The sequence below is a fragment of the Stegostoma tigrinum genome, chromosome 20, assembly GCF_030684315.1.
Source record: "Stegostoma tigrinum isolate sSteTig4 chromosome 20, sSteTig4.hap1, whole genome shotgun sequence".
NCBI classification, from domain to species: domain Eukaryota; kingdom Metazoa; phylum Chordata; class Chondrichthyes; order Orectolobiformes; family Stegostomatidae; genus Stegostoma; species Stegostoma tigrinum.
The window spans coordinates 33,627,344-33,650,596 of NC_081373.1; the positions used below are offsets into that span (position 1 = coordinate 33,627,344).

The 23,253-nt window shown below is 40.4% G+C and overlaps 1 protein-coding gene across 2 annotated transcripts in view; it reads left to right on the forward strand.

Moving 5' to 3' along the window:
- ptprea (protein tyrosine phosphatase receptor type Ea) overlaps positions 1–23,253 on the forward strand; it is a 296,189-nt gene that overhangs the window by 56,239 nt on the left and 216,697 nt on the right. The window contains exon 1 of one of the 2 annotated variants that reach the window (XM_059653095.1): positions 16,685–16,703. The exons of the other annotated variant lie outside the window; for it this stretch is intronic. The gene's annotated coding sequence lies outside the window, so the exon portion shown is untranslated. Of the gene's footprint in view, positions 1–16,684; positions 16,704–23,253 lie in introns of those variants that run through there. 2 annotated transcript variants of the gene reach the window in all.

The following is a 23,253-nucleotide window of genomic DNA, read 5'->3' on the forward strand; positions in this document are numbered from 1 at the left end:
ACAATTCATGTTTTTGTAAGTTTTAGTTTTGGCACTAGTTTGAATCAATGAATTTAATTATGAAATAACAAAAATTATATTTCACTTAAAAATATAATTTCACTTTTGGATATATATACATACACACACTATCACAGTTATCTTCATCACTCACCAAACACTTGGTGCCACATGCAATCACAAGTTCCTCTCACTTTGTCTCTGGCAGGTAGGACATCTTTTTTCTCATTCAGTACAGGCCTTGAGTTGCATTCTACACCACTTACATTCCCGCTGAGATCCCCAGTTACAGTTTATACTAACCAGACACATGCTTATGAATCCCTTCTCAATGTGTTTGCAGCAGCCTCAATCGTGTAGCTTTCCAGCTGGCCAATCACCATCACCTGGTCCTTTGATACAAATGAGGAACTTTTTCTTAAATCTGAGTTACTGGTATTGCATTTAGGATCTAACGTATTTTAATTTGCTCATGCATCACTTTCTCAGGTGCTTTTGGATTTTCAATTTTGCTTCCTAAACACAGAATTGAAATATTAGTAGAGGGCTTTTTTGCCTTCTGTTTTGTTTTCCCCTCTAAATCTCTGTCAGTTTCTGTGAGTTGTTTGCCGTTTGTCTCCATGTAGCCTTTGAGGACGGCCACACAGCTTAAATTCTTTTCTGTTAGTACTGCTTCCAGGTCACATTTCACACATTATCCAAGCCCTTAAGAATCATTTTCAAACATTCTTAAAAACATCATAAATTTTCCAAACATTCTGAACAAATTAGAAATCCCATTACTATGTCTGGGCCAAAGGCCTTCGCAAGTAGCAAAGCACTAGGAATATGGTATGGCTGCCTTCACCAGTTTGGGTGAAATATCAGATTTATGTGAGGGTTTTTTGTTATTAATTTTCTTTAGTCAGGAGACAATACAGGGAAATGAGTTCTACTTGCTCAACAGGCCATTCCCTGATAATACAGTTCCAGTGTTACTTTGCTCCAAGCACTGAATGAACAAGAAGAACTAAGCTCCTAATTTGTTGAGTGCTATATTTTCTATTGTAGAATTCTCTATGGCTCATGGCACTACTGAACAAATGTATGACTCCATTTCTGAAACAAGTGTTAGTCCCATTCCCGGTACAACCATGACAAGAAATCAATAAACTTACATACCCCTCCTGCAAACAGCAGTACAAATATTGAGTGAAATGGTTTTACAAGGAGAAGTAAACAGCTCAAAATTCAGTAAAGAGAAGTGATGTTACCTTCAGTGATTTGGCAGGCACTCATTATCATCTAGCAGCTGAAATGCTGCTTTTAATAGCCTGACCAATATCTGTGCCAACACCTTTGCCAGTGACTTATTTCTTGAATCGAATATACTGCACGTACCAACCATGGATCACATCTTCTTGAAAATTGCACCAATTCCATTTGAGGCCGTCAGTAGAAATCAAATGTGGGTGCATATACAGGAAGGGAGTTTCAGGATTTCGACCCAACAATAATAAAGGAACAGCAATATAGGTTGGTGTGTAGCTTGGATACAAACTTGGAGGTGGTCATGTTTCTATGCATTTTGTACCAAAAGTTGCTAAGGAGTCCTGATAGTATTTAGCTTGCATGTTGTGGATTGTGTGCACAGCAGCATTGTGTGTCAGTGGTGAAGTGAGAAGATGGGGTGCCTCTCAAGGGGATTGCATTGTCCTGAATAATGTAAAACTTTTTCAGTGTTGCCAGCCTTTACCTATCTTGTGCACTTGCAGAATATTCAGACATAAAGTGATGAATTCTGCCTTTGTAACAATTGTTGTTGGTGTAGAACTATTGATGCTGTGCAGTCTGCTCACTAAAATAACCAGGGGAAGTAAAATGCTTGACACCAGAAGCCAAAACTATACAAAGCCACTTTGTTTGAAGAAGTTGTGTTATAAAAGGAAAATACAAGTTATGCAAAATCAGGTTAATGTGTGTCTGTATAAACCACTGAAATCAACAGCAATAACTTGCATTTTTTTTGTAGTAGCCATTGCCTCAAGACACATCATTGATAGGAAAGTGGAAAACAAATCCCAGGCCTCAGGAACTTGTCTAGAATTATTGAAGCGACTTAGTGCAGACGAAGGCCATTCAGTTCACTGCACCTGTGCTAATACTATAAAGGTGTGATTCCCTTTTCCCATTGCCTTGCAAATTTGTCTCCTTCAAGAATATTTTTCAAAGGGAAAAATAAATCAGGGCTGGCATGGGTTAAACAAGGAGCCCTCTCATGTGTCTTATTTATGCCATGTTATATAATTTTGGAATTAAAATTGTGGAAAGTTAAACCTGTTTTCTGTTTACTTATTGTGCTATTACAGAATTGATTTTATTTGCAGGGGACAATGAATGACTGGTTTGATGTCAGATGTTTTTGATTGTAGTATTCAGGGTTTGTTTAGCTGCTAATCGACATAAACCAATACATGAGTTTTTTTTTAGTCATTTTCCAAGCTGTCACCCAGAAATATAATTTTAGAAACATTTCTGCGTGTAGAATAATTAAGAAGATTGATATAAATGCTGATAAGAAGGAGGAACAAGCAGGAGCAAGAACAGACAAAATAAATGAGTTCAGCGACATCCAAAAATTCATATTTTAAGGTGAGTGAGCCAAATTTGATGAGGAGTTTCAGCTTCAGCATGTGCATGATCACAATAGGGATAAGTGTGGGCAAAGGGTTCAGAAAACTCTACTTCCCAGTGTTTGGAAGTAGCACCTATAAAAAAATTCTCACTTCAGCGAGCTGAGATCTTTGCCTTCATCTTTTCTGAGACCATTTCATGACTTAAAATTGAATAATCATGAAGTCTCAGAAAGTTACCCCCATTTAAAGGCACTAATATTCCCAGTGAAAGCTGTTAGGAGTGGAGGAGTAGTTGACCAGGGTGTCCCCAAGTGAATGGTCCCTGTGAAAGGCTGAAAGGGACTCAGAGGGGAATGTATGTAGGTCCACGGATCACTGAAGGTGGCAGCACAGGCAAATAAGATTGTAAAAGGGGCTTATGGCACGCTTGCCTTCATTGGAAGGAGCATTGAGTATAAGGATAGACAAGTTATGCTGCAGCTTTATAGCATTTTAGTTAGGCCACACTTGGAACATTGCGTACAGTTCTGGTCCCCACACTACCAGAAGGACGCGGATGCTTTGGAGAGGGTAAAGAAAAGGTTGGCCAAGATGTTGCCTGGTATGGGGGATTTTAGCTGGGAACAAAGATTAGATAGACTGGGTTTATTTCCACTGGAACACAGGAGGTGTTCCTGATGGAAGTTTAGAAAATTGTGAATGGCATGGTTAGAATGGAAACTATGAGGCTTTTTCCCAGGGTGAATAGGCCCATTACTTGGGGACACAGGTTCAAGGTGCAAGGGGAGAAGTTGAAAATAGATGTGTGATGGATGTTTTTCACACAAAGGGTGTTGAGTCCCTGGAACACATTGCCAGAGGAGGTGGTGGCAGCAGACACAATAGCAGCATTCAGGAAACAACTGAACCATGAACAGGAAGGAAATAGAGGAGTACCGATCCTGTAAGTGAAGACAGTTCTAGTATGGAAGGACAAAATGTGTTGGTGCAGGCTTAGAGGGCTGAAGGGCCTGTTCCTGTGCTGTTTTGTTCTTTGAGATTGCATGATCAGCCATGATTGTATTGAACGATGGTGCAAGCTTGAAAGACCAAATGGCCTACTCCTGCACAAGTTTTCTATGTTTCTGTGAAGAGCTGCCAGCCTTTGACTCAGCTCAGAGTTGTTAACAGAGATTGTGAAGCCAGCACAAATCCCTAGAAATTGAGAGGCTAGTGATCAGGCATGTTGAAAAGACAATGTTGGCATCTCAATTGATTGTGGGGTGCATTTATCAATATTTTTGTTTTAATTTGCTCATGAGATATGGGTATCTTTGACTTTGCCCAACATTTATTACCCATTTCCAGCATCCCTGGAGAATAACTTCGTGATCCCCTACGCTCTTTGGGATGTAGGGACACCCACACTGTTTTGAAGGAGGGAATCCCAGGATTTTGACCCAGTGACAGTGAAGGAACAGTGATTTAATTCTGAGTGGCTTGGAGGTAATATTTCAAATGGCGGACTTCTCATAAAAACTGCATATGCTGCAAATCAAGACAAAAATGGAAATTGCTGGAAAAGCTCAGCAGGTCTGGCAGCATGTATGAAGAAAAAATCGAAGCTAACGTTTTGGGTCCAGTGACCCTTCCTCAGAGCCCTGTAGTCAGTGAGAATTTGGTTAGTTCAGCCCAATTCCCAGTCAATAGTAACCCCAGTAGCATGAGAGTGGGGTTTCTTTTATGGTAATCTTGTTGAGCATAAAAGTAAGATGGTTGGATTTTCCTGTTGGAGATGGTCATTACCTGAACTTGTGTGTCGCAAATTTTATTTGCTAATTAGTCCAAGCCTGCATATTGTCCAGGTCTTGATGCATTTGGACACTGACTACTTCAGTGTCTAAGGAGTTGTGAAAAGTGCTGAACATGTAATCATCAGCAAACATCCTTACTTCTGAATTTACAGAGGAAGAAATGGCATTGATGTAGCAGTTGAAGATCATTGGGTCTAGGACACTACCCTGAGAAACCTCTAGAGCAATACGGTATGGCTGAGCTGATTGACTTCCAACAACCACAGTCATCTTCTACTGTGCTATAAATCTAAGTACAAATCTATCCTGCACAGGGCTTTTCCATGGTTCCCATTGACTCTAGTTTTGCTCAGGTGCCTCAATGCCACAGTCCGTCTAATGTGGCCTTGATGTCAGGAGAAGTTACTCTGGCTTTGTCTGTGGAATTCAGCTATTTTGCCCATTTTGGATCAAGGCTGTAATGAGGTCAGGAGAAGAATGACCCTGGCAAGAACATAAACTTCGTGTCAGCGAGCAGGCTATTGTTCCGCAAGTGTGCTTGAGATATTTTTAATCAGACATGCCATGACACAACTGTGGAGTGGGGAAAACTTCAACCCAGGCCTTCTGACTCAAAGGTAAACATGCTGCACTTTGCCACAAGTGCCTGAGTGCTGGTTGATAGTGCTGTTAATGACCCTTCTATCTCTTTGCTGGTAAGTGTTGACTGAAAGGGTGATAGTAGGCCACATCAAATTGTTCCTAGCTTTTGTGGAAAGGACCAAGCTAGGCAACTTTCCACAGTCAAATTAAGCAAGATCATTCCAGGTTACCACAAGTGCTGAATATGACACCACCCAGAAGATAAAGTCACCTGACAACTGAAAAAGTCATCTGCCAATTTTATTAACTAAGCACAATTTCCAATTCACAGTAAAAAAAAATGGGATCCCCCCCCGCCACAGGCCTCCACAGGATTACAGAGTAATCAAAATAGATTAACCCTTTCTCCACAGGCTGATACACATACAACCTTCTTGGTACAGTCTTCTTCATGACAGCCTCCCACCCCACCCCTACCTCCTGTCTGGTTACTGGGCTTTCAAGCACCTCCTCCTTCGTTTTTCAATTTTTTTTTCTCCTCCATCCTCAAACAAAAGCAGCAGGAATGAGGTAATCCCATGCTGTCAAAACCAGGCCTGTTTTCGAGCCTTGTCAAATTTCGTGGCCAAAGTTTCGTAAACACTAATCTATTCTAACTGCCACTTCAAGAGATCCTGCAGCGTTGCCAACAGCTGGCTGACAAGTAGCAACTCTCCACAGCTTTCTCCAAGGTGGCAATCCCGCTGGGAACCTGGCAAAACAACAATGATTATGTTACCCCCTTTAAAATTTGACAGATCGATGATAGCTAAGTTAGATGGGAACAAAGCCATATTAACTTCCTTGGCTTTCTCCCAGAGTGGAAAATTCTGTCCAGTTTTGCATGGCTATTTTAAAAATGGACAATTGTACCTCGACATTTAGCAATTCCAAACACCTTGAATAGCCTGCATGACAATCAAAGGCAGTAGTAACAATTTCTCAAGGTCTCATACTATGCTAGTCCTTATTACGATGTCTAAGATGCATTTTGTGCAATTTGCTTCCGTAACTGTTAACTCCATCCACAGTGTAACCAATGGGAAAGAATTGAATAAGTATTTCTACATAGATAAAAATGCTCATCACACCTGACCTTCCTAATGGGGAAGAAAAGTAACAAAAATAATCTCAAGATGCATCTACCATCTTTTTTTGAATGAAGCCTGCAGCGCTATGATGATAGTAGCTACATTAATCAACAACTACAATCCTCAATGATGCAATGTAACAATCTGTGAAAGGTTACTGTGCCAAACGGTTATTGTGCATTCCTGATAAAGAAATTATAATTGCATTATATTCACAGTTGCACAAAAGGCTTTTGGCGAACCTGCTCCAGTAGCTTAGTTCTGGCTTTTTGCTTTTGTGCTTTCAACCTTTTCTCAAAATTACTTGCATTTGAAATATGTGATTACAGTTTTGTGGGGGAAAGGGCAGGCATGCTGTGCTTAATAGGATTCACACTTCACGACAACAGCATTGAAGTTTACATTATTACTCATATTTATGACTTTATCGTGAGATACACACTTTATAGCCAAATACTGTTCGACACTGTTTATTGTGATGATTCAAAAGGAAGTCAAATTGATTATTTCAGCAATAATCATGTCAATCATAATTTTGAGATGTTAAAATACCGCAAATGTTTTGAAATGTAGTCACTTGTTATCCTGCCCTACTTCATCTCTTTATTTCTTTGACATTAATTTTTAAAAGATAATCAATTATCCTGCTGTTCTGGAAATTTGTCCTTTTATTTAGCTACTTCAGTGAATCCATTTCACTGGAGTACAGATTTGAATTCTGTTTACATTAGCCATCTCAATTCTAACTTCCCACTTATCCTTTGAAAAAGGAGCAGTCAATATCTTATTCGGCCTCTCATTCTCTCTTGCCTTTTACCCCTTTTCATTTTGTTTTCAACTTGATCTGTTCCTTCCTGTAACTTGTACTTTGAAGACATTAAAACACGGTAGAACACCATTTTCCACTTTGAACTCTGGACTTTGTTCTAATGTTTTTTGGATTTTTCTTGCTTTCTACTATTTCATGCCTCAAGGCTCACTCTGAAACAAGACAAGTGAAATACTCCAGATGTTAGAAATCTGCAAAAAATACAGAAAATGTTGTTGGTAATACTCACTCTGTCCAGCAGCACCTGTGGAGAGAGAAACAGTTAACTATTCAGATTTTTGACAACCTGAAACTTTACCTTTGTTTTTCTCTCCACAGGTGCTGCCTGACCTGCTGAGTATTTCCAGCATTTTCTGATTTTATCTCACTCTCCCTGCAAATTGTATTTCTTCTTACTTCACCACTTCTCAAGATCAACTGCAACCTGACATTCCCATTTATTTTCCCTTCTAATGCCTTCAAAGAAGGCCTGCTTTTGTTATAACTACCTGTTTGGTTTTTTTACTCCTAAGGTTGGCTATAAGCACACTCATTCACAATATCTATTTTTTATTGTGGTGAACTTGTAGTCCTTCTTACAGAGTTTCTCTCTTTAGTATCTTGCACCTTTACCAGTAATTGCTGTGCCCTGGAATATTGTTTAATATTTTCATAGTATGCCACTAGCATTATCCCAAAATGCTGCTTCCATACAATCCCTGCAATTTCTCTTGGATTTTGCTTGCTAAAATAGCTGCTTGTACAACTCTACTGACTTTAATTTCATCAAATGGCCATTGGTCCTTGTGGATGGGCTTTAATACCCTGAAGCAAACTGCAATTATGACATGGAGCTGCACATCACAGCCTTAGTAGCATAGAGTGGGCACAATTAGAACACACTGTACGATATTACACGACACCATGTTTTGGAATGAGAGCAAGAGACTTGAGCATACATGAACATGAACACGCAAAGGTGGATTAGCCCTTTGCTGATTTGAGTATAAGTCAGAGCCTTGTATATTTATGATTACCGTTTATGGTGGTTTTTAGTGTAAAAGTATGAGAAAACTGTTACTTTCATGTCTAAGGTTGAAGATAGTTCTTTTCCTTGACCAGTCTGAACACAAATACATATTGTGGTATTAAACCACATGATCAAAGAGTCCTCTCTCTCTCTCTCTCTTTCTCTGTCAGTCTTTGAGTCTTTGCCAATCACTTACTTCAGTAATTGGTTACATATGTGATGTAAATATAGCAATATCTGACCCTTCAAAAGGAATAAGTCCTTTCAAATTAACAAAAAATAAGAAAGGAATGCCAATTAACTTTAACTCCAAGCTATACGCCATTCTGACAACAAACTGTAACATTGCTGCTTTGGACTCACTTTCTTAACGACACTGTGGGTACCGATAGATCACATGGACTGCAGTTGTTTAAGAAGACAGCTTCTCAAAGGGTAACTTCTGAAGGGCAAATAGGGATGGACAGAAATGTTGGACTTTGCAATGATAGCCACATCCCATGAAAGAATCTTTACAAAAGATAATTTGTTTCTTATTTGGAAAGAAAAAAAAATCAGCAGTGCACCTTTTCTGAACACTGCACTCCAGTGCTGTGTTTATAATATTATCTATTGTAATGAAGGTTAATGACATATTATTATGTGGCACTTGGATTCGAGAGTAGAGGTCAAACTGTTTTTGGTATTCATTGCTGTGAAGGTCTGTTCTGTTATATATTAAGGATCATAAATAATTTGGAACTGGAAGTTAAAAACTGCGTTTACAAAAATAATCATGTGACTGTAGCTAAATGACCATACAAGCTGCCTAATGAGATGATTAATGCTTATGGTCGACTTAAATTTTCATGGCCTATAGAAGGAAAGGCCAGGACAAACTGAAGCTACGAAGAAAGCAGATGTCCTGTATAGCAGCTTGAAAGTAATCAAGGCCTCAATGTATTTTTTTCCTTAGAGTTCAATGAAAAAGTCAATGAATTGTTCTGAGGCACATATTCACCCTGATTAAATCACATTTGGTGAATGTGGAGAATTTCTCTGAAAGAAAATGCTTGCAAGCTTGTCAGTTCAGTCAGAAATTTTGAAATAAAGGTAGGAATGATAATCCACTGGGATTCGATGTCTCTGTTAAAGATATTATCGAGAAAAGGGTCGAATATTTCTTTTTGCTGTTTATTACATCATCCTTCCAAAATGTCTTTATGTATTTGTATGTTTATTTTGTGTAACAAACATGTTCTTCTGTTAAGAATGCATTGACAGCCTGGAGTAAATATGCTTATGACTGGCCACAATGGTAAGCAAATTTGAAACGTTACACTGACTGTCTATCAAACCAGATTCACTTTGTGGTTTGACCTGTCCCATATTGCCACCATTTGGGATCATAATACTATTGATAAAAGACAAATGTACAATATTTAGAAATACCGAGATGATAAATCAAAAATGTAAGAAAATCCTTTGACAAAAACAAGCTTCACAGGTTAAAGACATTTTATTTGGCATTGATACCAAGTTTTTTCATAAAAAAACCAATAACTTTACTTAAAAAACAGAAGGTATGATTATTTGTTACTCCTACAGAGCATATTGGCAGTTGTGGGAGGCATTGAATTGCTGATTCCGACTTGGAAGTCTACATTAACAAGCTGTTAGGGAGTGGGTGTGGATGAGGAGTCACTAATTGCATTGTTGATAACTGAACTAGAAGCACAGTGTTTTCTCTTACTGATGTTCACTGATGCTTAATTTCAGTTTTTTAACAAAGTGTTGAAAGAGTTTGTTTTTTTAAAATGAAATCATACATTGCATTCTTTTAATCCTACAAATATAGTAAGTTAGCAATTAGTATTCTAGACAAGCAATGATATTGAATCTCTATGATGGGGGTATGCAGTAAAGTTATTAGTCTGATATTGTATTTGACTAATGCATGTTTTAAGTTTTGTAGTTTCCAATCAAGTTGGATTCACAAATAGTCATATGGTTATAGAGATATAGAGCACGGAAATAGACCTTTTGGCCCAACTTGTCCATGCCGACCAGATATCCTATCTAAATCTAGTTCAGTTTTCCAGTGTTTGGCCCATTTCCCTCCAGACCCTTCCTTTTTTTGTACCCATCCAGATTCCTTTGAATTATTGTAATTGTACCAGCCACCATCACTTCCTCTGGCAGTTCATTCCATACATGTACTACCCTCTGCGTGAAAGAGTTGCTGCTTAGGCCCCTTTTATACATTTCCCCTCTCACCATAATCCTAACCTTCCAGTTTTTGGCTGCCCCACCCCAGGCTAAGCACTTTGCTTATTTTCCCTATCCATGCCCCATATGAGTTTATAAACGTCTATAGTGTCGCCGCTCAGCCTCCGACCTTCCAGGGAAAATAGCCCCAGACTATTCAGCCTCTCCCAATAGCTCCAACCCTCCAACCCTGGCAACAACATGGTAAATCTTTTCTGAGCCTTTTGAGTTTCATAACATCCATCCTATAGGAGGAGACCAGAATTGCATGCAATACTCCTAATGTGGCCTAAAAAATGTCCTGTACAGCTGCAATGTGATCCCCCCAACCCCTATACTCAATGCAGTGACCAATAAAGGCAGGCATTCCAAATGCTGCCTTCACTATCCTATCTACCTGTGACTCTACTTTCAAGGACCTATGAACCTGCGCTCCAAGTTCTTTTTCTTCAGCAACACTCCCCAGGACCTTACCATTAAGTGTATAAGTCCTGCCTCGATTTGCCTTTTCAAAATGCAGCACCTAAAATGTTGAATGTACCTAAAGATTATCGTACAAGATCTTAGACTGTAAAAGGGTCAATGATGAGTGCATTATGCAATGCTTAAAATGATTAAGTCAGACAGACTTGGGACAACAGCTCACGGTCTTGAAGGATATAGACTTATCGTCGATACCTCCACACAGTCTAAGTAACAATGTTTATCATACTAATGGAGACGTGTTACATTGCTATGATGCAATAAACTACATGGGGTTTGAGACAAAAGCCTCTTCTCATTAGACTACCAAGTGGTTTTGTCTACCACACTAGACCAGTCAGGTCTGTGGAAGCCAAACCATGGTGAAAAGATCCATTATGCTATGGTGTACTATATTTACTGTGAATCAGATAGTAAGAGAAATAGGTTATTTACACCTCCGACTACCTGTTTTGCCCCGCTGTTGATTTTCATTTCTGTTATCATTGATACCTAAAGTCCTAGAAGAGACATGAACTAAATATTACTTAGTAGACTTCTTTGTTGGCATCTTCAATAACCAGGGAAATGTATGGCTTTTTTGACTTTGTATAATGGCTGTTGAAATCTTATGCTTCCATTGAACCAATGGGCGGTGCAATAAGGGAGGGAATAATATTGAGAATAATTTCTGGGTTCTTCCAGTCTAAGAGTCAGTTGGAACAAAGATATGGATGCCAGTTTCTAGCCAGATCATCGGGTAAGGATCCAGCATTTCCTAGTTCTGACAGGTTTGTTCATCTAACAAGTATTGTGCTTTGACTTTAGATCATTTCTCACCTTTCCTACAGCAATCCAGACCCTGAAGTAGTGTAGGATCATTTTTTTGTTTTGAGCTTCTTTGAATGTATCATTATTGATACATGTTTTACTTTGCATATTGTTTAGCAAAGTTTTACGTGGATTTTCAAAATAAAGTTTGAATGGAGACGAATAAAAATGACAACAATTTAGCTAGTCAGATGAGAACTATCTAGTGGCTAAAACTGTTTTGTGCTCACTATGATGTTAAAATCAGATCCATAGAAAGAATGGTTCTTATGAAAGTTAATTAGAGGTTGACTGGCTCTTTTTTGCTGCATAATCATCTAAAATTAAGGTAGTATGTTGTGACCTTTTGATCTGCATTCTCAAAAGAATGGAATGACAATATCTAATGTTTAGTTTACATGTTCCTGAGTTTATTTGACTAAAATATGCACACTGATTTAACTTCTAAAATTGAAAGTAATGGTTATGATTGATTAATTTTATATTTAGTCAAAAAAATACTAATCCCTGACATCCAGGAGGCTCAGGTTCAAGTCTCATTTGCTCCAGATGTGTTTGATAACACCCCTGGACAGCTTGATTAGAAAATATCATTTTGAAGTCTTAAGGTAATAAACTTTTAAATTCTGTTTATTCCCCTCTAAGGCAATCAAAAACTGATATGGAATGTGCAGAAAATGAGATCTCCTGAATCAGATTTTACATTAAATGAGGTTATGAGTAATTTACTGTTGCAACATACATGACCCAACAGTGTGGCGAGAGGTAGGATTGGTTTCTCTGGTAATGCACTAGCATACTATTACCACCACCTAATTGCAGCCACAGTTGATTAAAAGGATTGCTACTTTTGCTTTTCCAGACTGCTACAGTGTTTTGGAGATATAGCCCGTATTTATTATGCAGACTGTAACTGCAAAATTTATAAAGTGAACAAACAAGGTTTGCTTTTCCCCCAGTGTAGAATTTGGTAACCCTGTCTAGACCCTGTCTGGTGCCGTGACAAGCAGTTTTCAAGCTTGTATTGTTTTGGTTGTTTTTTGGCTTGCAACGTGCCTATGGATCATATCCATTCAAATAACAAGATTTAGTGAGCACTGTGGCTTAAATAGAGTAAATGTCAAACCAGGAGGAGCTTCTGACTCTATGTAAAGCCAGTTTTATTTACATTTTAACTAGTTCATCTCATACACAACTCGTAAATGCACAAAATTCTTGTTGTTTTAAAATATTAAATTGGTCATGGGACATAATTCACTTCAAGGCCACAATCAAATAGCTGCCAGTATCTCGTTCTCTTACTCTTAGTTGACACAGTGGGGCAGGATTACTCTTGACCTTTTGAACCGGATGCCACAGTCATGTGGGATTGGAATACTACTCCACCTTTACCCCATCACCCCTTCCTGCCTTGCAGGGGAGAAGTCACTTGACAATGATTTTTCTGTTGTAGCCAAAGTTAATGGCTTCAGTGCAGACAAGTAATCCAGTCAAGATAACTGGCAGACTCTTGAAATTGGGGGTGGCAGAGGCAAGAGGAGGCTTTCCAGCGCTGACTAAGCAGGCCACCTATTCGGTACGCCAGAGAGAGGCTGCATTCATCTTTTTAAAGAATGAGTAGCTGGGGGGCGGGGGGCACTTTTGTACACAGTGGAACCCTTGAAAATCTCCATTCCTGACCAGTGACTGCCAACAAGCAGCTGACAGGAGCCCCAAATGTACCTGAGGGATCAGAAGTTGCTGACTAGAAATTTGCCATCAGCCTCTGTTGAAAGGCCTGAAGTAGCTTTTAGATCTCATTCATTAGGGACGCACCATTTGCAGGAGAACTGTCCCACCTGTCTTCCATGCTGCTTCCAGGAAGCTGACTTGTGTGTGGGATCACACCAGCAAGCAGTATGAATTTTCACACCCATTGGTTTCTGCACTTAAATTATCAGGGCTCTCAAGCTGCCCTTGTTGGGATGTGGTTTGACAATGATCAGTTTCTGCCAGTACTTTGTTTCTGAAGCCATTATCTACATGTGATTTTGACTGGGAATTCTAGCAATTAACTTTATTAGAGGGAGCTTCACAGTCAAATCTTATTCCATTCTTACATCAGCATTAAAGCTATTGGCCACAAGGTAACAATCCGATTGAGAACTCTGGTTCATTTTTTTCACAATTACCAATGAATTTTGAAACTGGTTGCAAGGCTGTGTCTCATTGCTAACTGCACTAATGCAAAACAATTGGCACCAACTGGCGATTGCACCAGAGATGTTTCAAGCCTGTATAACTTCGTGTTTGTGGGATAAACCCACAAAATCTTTGGATGCAAAATAACATACAATCAGGAATTAATCAATTTCATACTATTTCACATGGGGTAGAAATTATTAATCTCCCACTTTTGAACAAAATAACTTGGAAGGCAAATATATTAATTTCATCTCTCACTCAGTTTTCTCCAATCTAATACTCCCAGATATAATTTATTTCCCAGCACTCACTATTTAAGCATTACAACAAATTGGTGGTTTAGATGGAGTTTAGAATTAAAATTGTTTATCCCAGCTGATTTTTAAAAAAAAACTGATTATGATGGTTAAACTTCTGATATTACAAGTGGACAGCATTATCTCAACTTAGTGCTGGCATGATGTGAGCTTCTCAAAAAAACTGTAATGATTATTGAGGAAATTGGCGCTATTTTGGTCGAGAGCACACAGGCTAAATTAGTAATACCGCTTCACAACTAGTGTACAGCTTCCTCTTCAGTTGTATGAAAGTGATTACATCATTGCTTAAGCTGCAAACACTCCCTTGATACAGTTCTGCTTTTGTGAAGATGGTGTATAGTTCCTTTTCCAACAGTATCGTCCAGTCAGTCAAGTCTATAATTGTGCAACCAAATGTAAAGTATAAATTGTCAGCATTCAGAGGAATGCAAAGCCCAAATCATATCAACAGTTCCCTGCTAAATGCATTGGCATGACCACAAAAAGAATTGGGCTGGTATAATACTGGTTTTTCCAGAACTAGGAATGTAAACATTTCATCTATGTTCATGTACTCACAACTGATCTATGCATATCTAGTTCACTTCCCACTATAAGATAGAGTTTGAAAAAGCTATCACACAATGCTAAAAATCAAATATTCCCAGGTAATGTATACAGGGGGTCCCCAATTTACAAAAGCTCATACTTATAAACACAATCCCATACCTGGTGTAATTATAAAGACCCAACATAGGAACGTTTCTTGTATTTATGAACAACAGTTTTAGGTTGTCCTGCACTGTGTACAAATTGACTTGCAAACAGGATCTGGTTGCAACCTGGAGCTGCCCGTAGTGTTCAGGTTGTCCTTCCACTTGTGGAGATCCAGCCCTAAACTTACATGTTATGTTGCACATGATGTTACATAACTCTCCCATGGACAGCAAAGTTTTGCTTCAGTTTGGTTCTGCATGTTAGTTTCAGCAGTTGCAACCGACATTGGCCACTGTCACTGGGAAAGATACAATAAGCTATGGTTGAAATCTGTTTCCTTTTGACGGTTATTCAAGGATTTGGAGGAAGTGGATGAAACAACATTAGGGAAGTCAGTTTTTAAAAAGAACAGTATTTGGGTCAAAGAGGAGAGGCATAAAAAAAATTCTATGGATACAATTTGGGTGAGATGAAAGAGAAAAATGGATGAAGTAGAAAAGGAAATAAAGCATAAATTATGGTTTAAAAAATTACAATTATATCATGCTTTTCACATCTTCAGGATTAAGCAAAGAGCTTTCCAACGAATGAAGTTTGTTCAAAGTACAGTCACTGGTATACTAAGGGCCAGGCGATATGTGCATAGAATGGTCTCACAAATAGTGCTTAAATAATTTAATACTTATAAACACAATCCCATACCTGGTGTAATTATAAAGACCCAACATAGGAACGTTTCTTGTATTTATGAACAACAGTTTTAGGTTGTCCTGCACTGTGTACAAATTGACTTGCAAACGGACTACAAAACAGGATCTGGTTGCAACCTGGAGCTGCCCGTATATGTGCATAGAATGGTCTCACAAATAGTGCTTAAATAATTTAATCTAGTTGAGGATAAATGTTGCTTGTAACTTTGGGGAACTGAGAGATGGTATTTCCACCTATATGAGTACTGTAAGCCTCTGTTTAAACTTCAAGCTGAAAGGCAGGGCCATAGATCGTGTCCTCTCCCTCAGTGGTTTGGTGCTGAGTTACAATTCACTTCGAATAAAAGTTGCTATGGCAACATGCACTTGCATGTTGCAATCTGGAGCTATGGATAGTGTTGGTAGTGGCCCTAATGTTCTTACCATCGCTTGGCTGACCAGGAATGTTTCCTGTTCTTACCATCTGCCAACGTGTGTTGGAAAGATTTGCAGATTTATGCTCAACCTGTTTTCTGTTTATGAATGCACCTTTCTTTGCCATCAAGTCCTGGGGTGAGACTGAAACCTGGAGCTTCTGGCTCAGAGGCAAAGACGTAGCACCATCAGTTGCTCAGTAATTCATTGAAATGTCAAGCCCGAGACTACTGGTTTGCAGATGCCAGTGTTATCGTTAAACCAAGGCTGACAAATGGAGAGCGACAAATTCTTTCTTAAATGCCATTCAGTGCATCTGTTCAAGCAGTACTGTGTGGCTCTTAGCTGGACTTGTTTAAATATCCAAGTCAACAATGGTCTAGTTAATTTGTGATCAGTCCTGGAACTGAAATAATAGCATATTTTTAAAAATTACTTCAGTTTGATACTAGAAATGCCATTTATTGGTTATGGACCAGTAATCTTTCTTCCAATTATTCTATGTCAGAGTAACATTTTCGAGCCATAATTGTACCATATTCAGCCCATAGATGTGGCTAATGTTCTCTCTTAGCTGTACTCTGGTGTTATAGAAAGTGAGCTTGCACAGCTTTAAAGAGTTGCATTTGCAAACCTCTCAGTTTTCACACAACTGACTTCTGATGATTTTGTGTCATGCAGAATATCCATTTGTGAGTTCACTTCCAGTGACACTTGCTTGGATTGTTCATTTACTTTTGAGCTTTGATATGAACTCATTTATTTACATAATTGAAGCACTGCACTTGTTCAATTATTAGATTGAAGTCTTTGGGCTCAAATACTAACAAAATCCATTGGGATACAGATTTAAATTGTCATCAGCTGATGAACAGTTGAAGGTTTGTCTTTATCTCTGCACTAACAATAGTTTTTGAGAATTTAAAATATTAGTTTTGTTTAAATTTTAATGAATTTGAATATTAATATTTTCCTACCAAACTATGTAAACTTTGCACTACAGCTCATGGCAGTAAATGTGTCTCGTGTGTATTACGGACTGTGTGTTCAAGAATAGCAGCATTTGAGCAGATGTACGGTGGCTGAGGGAGGAACTGTATGATTCCAGGAAATGATTGTACTATCTTGATGTATAATTCTCCTTTAACAAATATTTAGCAGTAACTACTAATGAGATAGTCATGTAGTCAAGCAGAAAAGAAAGAATTAGCAATTCATATCTAAGGTTTATTTAAGTGTCAAAGTGCAATGTGTATGTTAGAGGATAAAATTACAGCTCAAACCTGTCTTGATCTAAGTGATAATGCATGGTTTACTAGAATGTAGTTTGTGACGAAAAGTTCAGAGAGAAAGTTGTTTTTGGACAAACTGCATTGCTCGGTTGAAATGTTAACCATTTCTCTTCTGAGAAGAGTTGTTTAAGTGCAGTCTATGCAAAACAGGAATGAGACATGGGTATTGGTAAAACACTGCATTAGTATCACTTACTCAATGCAAACAGTAACACGTGGTACAAAAGTCCCTTTATATATTTAAACACTTGTAAACTGCGCATGATTATATCTGAACAGCTCCCTGCAAAAAGCCAGCAGTAACTTCAGGAAGTTTCCAAAGCCATTGGTTCAGAAGATAGACAGGATTTACCTAGCTCAAGGGTGAAATGGTCCTAAATAATAGAGCAAGAGATTTTAGAAACCAAATGCAACTCAAAATGAATTTGCCTTCATCTAGCCAGTTCAAATGACCAGCACTTTCCACTGTATTCCTGTACTCGAGTACACATGACATTAAAATCTAATTCTAACTTAACAAATAACTTTCAAATTTAAGTTATTAGCGGATTATTTTCCATTATCCCTGAAAGTTGCTTGGTAGAGGGATTGAGTTTTGGAGCTATGAGGTCATGCTGCAGCTGTACAAAACTCTGGCCACACTTGGAATATTGTGTTCAGTTCTGGTTACCGGATTATAGGAAGGATGTGGAAGTATTGGAAAGGGCGCAGAGGAGATTTACCAGGACGTTTCCTGGTATGGAGGAAAGGTCTTGAGGAAAGGCTGAGGGACTTGAGGCTGCTTTCGTTAGAGAGAAGAAGGTTAAGAGAATACTTAGTAGAGAAGATGATCAGAGGATTAGATAGGGTGGATGGTGAGAGACATTTTCCTTGGATGGTGATGGCTAGCACGAGGAGACATAGCTTTAAATTGAGGGGTGATAGATATAGGACAGATGTCAGAGGTAGGTTCTTTACTCAGAGAGTAGTAAGGGCATGGAATTCCCTGCCTGCAACAGTAGTAGACTCGCCAACTTTAAGGGCATTTGAATGGTCATTGGATAAACATATGGATGATACTGGAATAGTGTAGGTTAGATGGGCTTCAGATTGGTTTCACAGGTCAGCGCAACATCGAGGGCCGAAGGGCCAGTACTGCGCTGTAATGTTCTATGTTGTACATTTAAAGGGCAAAACAAAAATTAATCTTGATATATCAAAAATTGAAAATGCTGGATAAACTAGATATGCTAGATCTGGCAGCATCTGTGAAGAGACACAGAGATAAAATTTTGAATCCACTATGATTATTCTTCAGAACTGAAAGGGGCTGGAAAATAGTTTTTATGCTGTTGACAGAAGGAGGATGAGTGAGTGAAACAGGTTGTGAGGATTCAGATTTCCATCATGCACTGTACTTTTCTTCTTTGTACAAATGCCTGTTTTAAATGTGATTTTTAAGTTTAGCCCAAGGCTCAATAACATCTATGACTTTCATCAATGCAAACTTAGGACAATAGACATTAAAGGGAGAAAACTAAGTTAATATTTTCTAAACTTTCAACATTTAGATCTTTGTGATTATGCTTTCAGCTACTCTGTACGGGTGTATAACTGACCATCAGAACCTTTGGTAATCTATGCAAGAGTTAACCAATAAAATAGATTTATTTATTTAATAGCTGCTACTAATTTAATGTTAATGAAGTTCACAGTTCAATCAAAATGATGGGCTCAATTTTACCAAAAAATGGCTAAGTGTCAATTTCAGAAGTTTAATGGACGATTTCTTGGGGCAATCTAGAATGAGAGGTCATAGTTTCAGGATAAAACAAAGATGAGGAGAAATTTCTTCTCTTCGAGGCTCTTGAATCTATGGAATTCACTGCCCCAGGGTGTGGTAGATGCTGGGACTAAGAGTAAATTTAAGGAGGATTGACAGATCTTTAATTAGTAATAGAGTGAAGGGTTATGGAGATTGGGCAGGAAAGCAGAGTTGAAGGTGAGAAGAGACGAGCCATGATCATATCAAATGGCAGAACAATCTCAAGGGACTGAAGTGCCCATTCCTGCTTCTAGTTCTTGTGTTTCCTCTGAGCTCTAGCTTCTTTCTGTGTCCTCTACTGTTCATCTCATTATGTGCGTGCCATGCTTCTACAATGCCTGGTTCATGCTGTCATGTGTTTCCCACAGCAAGGGTCCTCAGGACTGTCGTCATATCTAAAATCCAGCTGTGTAACAGGTCTGGTGCTGCCAGCCAGCAACAGCCCTTCATAGTGCATTTAGTGGGAGGGCAATGAAAAGAAAAGCTTCTGAGATAGTACAGGTGGCATGGACAACCCTTCACTGGAAATACAAGTTCACATTCGTGAATGTGTTGCTATTTTACATCAGCTGTCTGACGGACAGTTGTTATAACTAACAGCAAAGATCAAAGTATACAGCCTCCCCTTTTGCAGTGTCTTGCATCTTAGAACACCGTCTAATGGAGTGCTATTCTTTTCCTATCGTGCAACATAACATAACATCTTGTTATCATTTAGTGTCGGAGCAACACATTGTCTTCAAACAGTTGAAAACATCAACATTTATTAAATAACAGGAAAAAAATGAAGTTAAAGCAAATGGGAAAAAGCTGCATTTGGTTCTGGAAATGAATGGAGCCTTGCTTTTTGACCAGTAACATTTTATAGTCAATGAATGATCACCTTTTACCCAACTCTCATATATTGGAATTGGGTAGCTTGTTGGACCTAATGCTCCTGTGCGCTATCATGCTGAAGGTGACATTCCTCTTGCTCAATATCCTTATCTTCCTCCTCAGAAGAATGCTGCCACTGTCCCAGCTGTTCAGCATCCATCACATCCCTTCTCTGCCTGCTCCAGTTGTGCACTGTACAGTGGGCAACGATTAGTCAGCATACTCTGCCTGGGGTGTATTGCAACACTTCTCCTGAGTAAGAAGCAGAAACTCATCTTCAGATAGCCTATTGCCAGCTCTGTCATGGTCCAGGTGGAAGATTGGACTGCATTGCACCTGCACTCGGCCTGTCAGAGGGTGAAATAGTGTGATCAACTGAGGTTACAGAGGGTTTTTTTTTATTCATTCACGGGATGAGAGCGTCACTGGCCAGGCAGCGTTTATTGCCCATCCCTAATTGCCCAGAGGGCAGTTAGGAGACAACCACATTGTTGTGGGTCTGGAGTCACACATAGGCCAGTAAAGGATGGCAGTTTCCTTCCGCAAAGGACATTAGTGAACCAGATGGGTTTTTTTGACAATTGACAGTGGATTCACAGTCATCATTAGACTGTTAATTCCAGGTGTTTATTGAATTCAAATTCTACCACCTGCTGTGACAGGATTTGAACCCTTTCCCATCGAACATTATCTGGGTCTCTGGATTAACCGTCCAGCAATAATACCAATAGACCATTGCCTCCCCTAAAGGATAACCCCTGTCTTCCAGTAAGCATCCTGTAAGGCATCCAAACCTTGAAATGAAGAAGGAACCTGAGAGTTACCAAAAGGTATAGGCATCATACCACCTCCCAGTGTAAGTTGGGCAGACCCTTTAAGTTGTACAAATAATTACAACCAACTTGACGGATTGGATCCCTCTTCTGTTGATGAAGTCTGCCGCGTTTACTGCGATTACCTTGATCAGATGGGCCAACAGGCTGAGTAGTGGCAGATGGAGTTTAATTAGATAAATGTGAGATATCGTATTCGGTAATGTAAACCAGGGCAATCAATAGTAAAGCCATGGGAAGTGTTGCTGAACAAAGGCTCAGTGGTTAGCACTGCAGCCTCACAGCGCCAGGGACCCGAGTTTGATTCCAGTCATGGCCAACTGTCTGTGTAGAGTTTGCACATTCTCCCCATGTCTGCATGGGTTTCCTTTGGGTGCTCCGGTTTCCTCCCACAGTCCAAAGGTGTACAGGATAGGTGGATTGGTCATGCTAAATTGCCCATAGTGTCCAGAGATGTTTAGGTTAGGTGGCTTAGACGTAGGAAATTAGGGAAAAGGGTCTGGGTGGGATGCTGTTCAGGGGGGCGGTGTGGACTTGATGGGCCGAATGGCCTGTTTTCACACTGTCGGGGTTCTATGATTCTATGAAAGAGACCGAGGGATGCAGGTGCATAGTTCCTTGAAAGTGGAGTCGCACGTAAACAGGGTGCTGAAGAAAGTGTTTGGCACCTTTTGCCTTCATTGGTCGTTGAATTGAATATCAGTTAGGCCCCTTTTAGAATATTGTATTCAATTCTGGTCTCCAAGCAAGAGGAAAGATGTTGTGAAAGGGTTCAGAAAAGATCTACGAGGATTTTGCCAGGCTTGGAGGGTTTGAGCTACAGGGAGAGGCTGAATAGGCTGGGGCTACTTTCCCTGGAGCATTGGAGGCTGAGGGGTGGCTCTGTAGATGTTTATAAAATCATGAGTGTGGATAGTGTAAATAGCCAAGGTCTTTTTCCCAGGATAAGGAAATCCAAAACTACAGGTCATAAGGTGAGAGGGGGAAGATTTCATCAGGACCTGAGGGGCAGCTTTTCCACGCACAGTGTGGTGCATGTATGGAACAAGCTTCCAGAGAAGGTAGTGGAGCCTGGTACAATTGCAGCATTTAAAAGGCACCAGGATGGGTATATGAATAGGAAGGGTTTAGGGGGATTTGGGCCAAATGCAGGCAAATGGGACCAGATCAGTTTAGGATAATGGGAACTGCAGATGCTGGAGAATCCAAGATAATAAAATGTGAGGCTGGATGAACACAGCAGGCCAAGCAGCATCTCAGGAGCGCAAAAGCTGACGTTTCGGGCCTAGACCCTTCATCAGAGAGGGGGATGGGGTGAGGGTTCTGGAATAAGTAGGGAGAGAGGGGGAGGCGGACCGAAGATGGAGAGAAAAGAAGATAGGTGAAGAGGAGAGTATAGGTGGGGATGTAGGGAGGGGATAGGTCAGTCCAGGGAAGACAGACAGGTCAAGGAGGTGGGATGAGGTTAGTAGGTAGCAGATGGAGGTGCGGCTTGAGGTGGGAGGAAGGGATGGGTGAGAGGAAGAACAGGTTAGGGAGGCAGAGACAGGTTGGGCTGGTTTTGGGATGCAGTGGGTGGAGGGGAAGAGCTGGGCTGGTTGTGTGCTGCAGTGGGGGGAGGGGACGAACTGGGCTGGTTTTGGGATGCGGTGGGGGAAGGGGAGATTTTGAAGCTGGTGAAGTCCACATTGATGCCATTGGGCTGTAGGGTTCCCAAGCGGAATATGAGTTGCTGTTCCTGCAACCTTCAAGTGGCGTCATAATGGCACTGCAGGAGGCCCATGATGGACATGTCATCTAAAGAATGGGAGTGGGAGTGGAAATGGTTTGCGACTGGGAGGTGCAGTTTCTTATTGCGAACCGAGCGGAGGTGTTCTGCAAAGCGGTCCCCAAGCCTCCGCTTGGTTTCCCCAATGTAGAGGAAGCCACACCGGGTACAATGGATGCAGTATACCACATTGGCAGATGTGCAGGTGAACCTCTGCTTAATATGGAAAGTCATCTTGAGGCCTGGGATGGGGGTGAGGGAGGAGGTGTGGGGGCAAGTGTAGCATTTCCTGTGGTTGCAGGGGAAGGTGCCGGGTGTGGTGGGGTTGGAGGGGAGTGTAGAGCGAACAAGGGCGTTCTCGACCACTGTGGGGGGAAAGTTGCGGCCCTTGAAGAATTTGGACATCTGGGATGTGCGGGAGTGGAATGCCTCATTGTGGGAGCAGATGCGGCGGAGGCGGAGGAATTGGGAATAGGGGATGGAATTTTTGCAGGATGGTGGGTGGGAGGAGGTGTATTCTAGGTAGCAGTGGGAGTCGGTGGGCTTGAAATGGACATCAGTTACAAGCTGGTTGCCTGAGATGGAGACTGAGAGGTTCAGGAAGGTGAGGGATATGCTAGAGTTGGCCTAGGTGAACTGAAGGTTGGGGTGGAAGGTGTTGGTGAAGTGGATGAACTGTTCGAGCTCCTCTGGGGAGCAAGAGGCGGCGCTGATACAGTCATCAATGTAACGGAGGAAGAGGTGGGGTTTGGGGCCAGTGTAGGTGCGGAAGAGGGACTGTTCCACGTAACCTACAAAGAGGCAGGCATAGCTGGGGACCATGCGGGTGCCCATGGTCACCCCGTTTGTCTGTAGGAA